This window comes from Acinonyx jubatus, chromosome C2 (genome assembly GCF_027475565.1).
Source record: "Acinonyx jubatus isolate Ajub_Pintada_27869175 chromosome C2, VMU_Ajub_asm_v1.0, whole genome shotgun sequence".
In the NCBI taxonomy this organism is placed as follows: domain Eukaryota; kingdom Metazoa; phylum Chordata; class Mammalia; order Carnivora; family Felidae; genus Acinonyx; species Acinonyx jubatus.
In genome coordinates this window covers 95,791,663-95,794,393 of record NC_069384.1, presented here as the reverse complement: position 1 = coordinate 95,794,393, position 2,731 = coordinate 95,791,663, and the positions used below count along the sequence as shown (strand labels likewise).

The window sequence follows — 2,731 nt, the reverse complement described above, 5'->3', positions numbered from 1 at the left end:
GCCCTGAGGCCATCATGTTTTGAGGAAGCTCAAAGTAGCTCTAATGAAAGGCCATCTGGAGAAGAGAGAGAGGTGCCTGACCAGCTCCCCGCAGCTCCAGTCCCTCTTTGCTTTTCTGGCTCCATTCACACTGACTGTAGCTCATAAGAGATTTGGAGCCAGGACTTCCTAGCCATGGCTATCCCAAATTCCACTGGAACTGTGAGACAACACAGTAATTACTTTTAAGCTACCAAAGTTTGAACTGATTTGATACATAGCAACACTATTGGGAACAGTCGCACAGCTAATAAGTTGCGAGCCCTTTATGCATCTTGGAACCATGGCCCAGTTTGTCCATAGCCTCGCAGGGAAGGCCTAGCGCTGGTAAACGCTGATATAACTTACTCGGAGCCCTGATTGGCCACATTTTGGCCCAATGCCAAGGTTGAGCCGGTTCCTCCAACCCCTGCTAAGACCCCTAAAGCTATTCAGAGCGTGAAATAAATAGTTGAGAGTGTTCAAAATCATAGCTTCAAACAGCTCATAGTTGAGGAAGCTCTGTTGAATGGTTTGGTGGCTACTGAGGTATGGATGTGATTTTATGTTGGCAAGATCATAGACAAGCATGGCATCATTGGCTATAATGTTTGAAAATCAGTCTTTAACATTTGGTTTATTATTTGAGTGTTCTTGGACAATGTGTGATAAGACTGGCATTTGAAACAATAAGATAAGGAATATAATAAACATGGCATCATTGCCCATGATGTTTGAAGAGTAGTCTTTAACATGTGTTTATATTTGGCTTATTATTTGAGTTTTCTTGGACCATGTGTGATCAGACTGGTATTTGAATACAATAATAATAATTATTATTATTATAGAATTACAAAATAATAATATAATCATGCATTATTATATAATTATTATTATATAATTACATATAACAATAATTATAATAATAATTATTGTTATAAGTAGTAGTAGTGATCCAGAATTTGAACCCATTCTGACTTCAGAGCCACTTTTGCTCTATGCCAGAAAATAAAGCTTGAGAAAATATATGGATATTTTAAGTAAGTGCTTTAAGTAAAACCTCCATGTTGTGTGATGTGTTGGAAATCTCGCCTTCAAATCAGTATTCTGAGGGTTAGGAAATGTTTTTGCATAATGAGTTTTTTCTTTTATGGTTGAAAATCAAATGAGGGAAAAATAAGAGAATGTTTGATGGGGTCATAAGCACATCAACTATCATAATTGTAAAAGGTGACTGTTCAGTGATTGGGTAGATATATGTTGCATCATCTGAGTAATGACTTCCAACCATGTTAAAATGACATGGCGGTTTAGATGGGGAGGTGGAGGGTGATTTAGATGAATATTTTAATGAGGCAATAATTTCTTAGTAGGCAGCTTAGAGTGGAGAAGACTGAAACTACTTTGGAGCCAGAAAGCTTATGTTTCAGTGAGCATGAGTTTCAACCTTGTCTTTAGTTAATTTGTAGCAACTTGTTGAATTATATCTCCCATACTAGCCAGTAAGCTTATTTAGCATGGGAATGAAAGTTTGTTTTGAAAAATAATAATAATGGGTTTGATCTCTGGATCCTTTGGCCCCAGCATAAAGAAGACATTCAATAAACATTTAACAAGTAAGTGAATGACTGTATAGTACAGTACTGTTAACTATCATTCACCATGCTGTGCATTGGGTCTCTAGAAATGACTTGTCTTATAGAAGTGAAACTGTGCTCTTTGACCAACATCTCATTTTGTATCCCCTTCTCTTCCTGGCAGCCAACCACTATTCTACTCTCTGCTTCAGCGAATTTGATTATTTTAGATTCCATGTTAAAAGTGAGATCATACATGGGGCACCTGGGTGGCGCAGTCGGTTAAGTGTCCGACTTCAGCCAGGTCACAATCTCGCGGTCCGTGAGTTTGAGCCCCGCGTCGGGCTCTGGGCTGATGGCTCAGAGCCTGGAGCCTGTTTCCGATTCTGTGTCTCCCTCTCTCTCTGCCCCTCCCCCGTTCAGGCTCTGTTTCTCTCTGTCCCAAAAATAAATAAAAAACGTTGAAAAAAAAAATTTAAAAAAAAAAGTGAGATCATACAGTATTTGTCTTTTTGTGTCTGGCTTATTTCACTTAACATAATGTCCTCCAGTTTCATCCATGTTGTTGCAAATGGCAGGATTTCCTTTTTTGGTTTTAAGGATGAATAATATCCCATTGTGTATATATACTACATTTTCTTTGCCCATCTGTCCATTGGTGGACATTTAAGCTATTTCCATGTCTTGGGTCACTAATGCTGTAATGAACATGGGAATATAGATACCTCTTTGAGACTCAGATTTCATTTCCCTTGGATATATACCCAGAAGTAGAATTGCTAGAACTATATGTTATTTCTATTATTAATTTTTTGAAGAACTCCATACCATATTTTCATAATGGCTATACTAATTTACATTTCCCCCAATAGTGGTTCCCTTTTCTCCACATCCACTTCAACACTTGTTATCTTTTGTCTTTTTTATAACTGTGATTCTAATAAGTATGAATGATATCTCATTGTGGTTTTGATTTGCATTTTTCCTGATAATCAGTGATATTGAGAACACTTTCACATACCTATTGGCCATTGTATGTCTTCTTTTGAAAAATGTCTATTTAGGCCCTTTGCCCATTTTAAAAATTGAGTTATTTCCTTTCTTTGCTATTGAGTTGTATGAGTTTCTTATATGTT

At 37.2% G+C, this 2,731-nt stretch overlaps 1 pseudogene; it reads left to right on the top strand.

The window, feature by feature from the left end:
- The first annotated feature begins 322 nt into the window (after positions 1-322).
- On the top strand, positions 323-1,846 carry LOC106990087 (ATP synthase subunit g, mitochondrial-like; annotated as a pseudogene).
- The last annotated feature ends 885 nt before the right edge of the window (positions 1,847-2,731 follow it).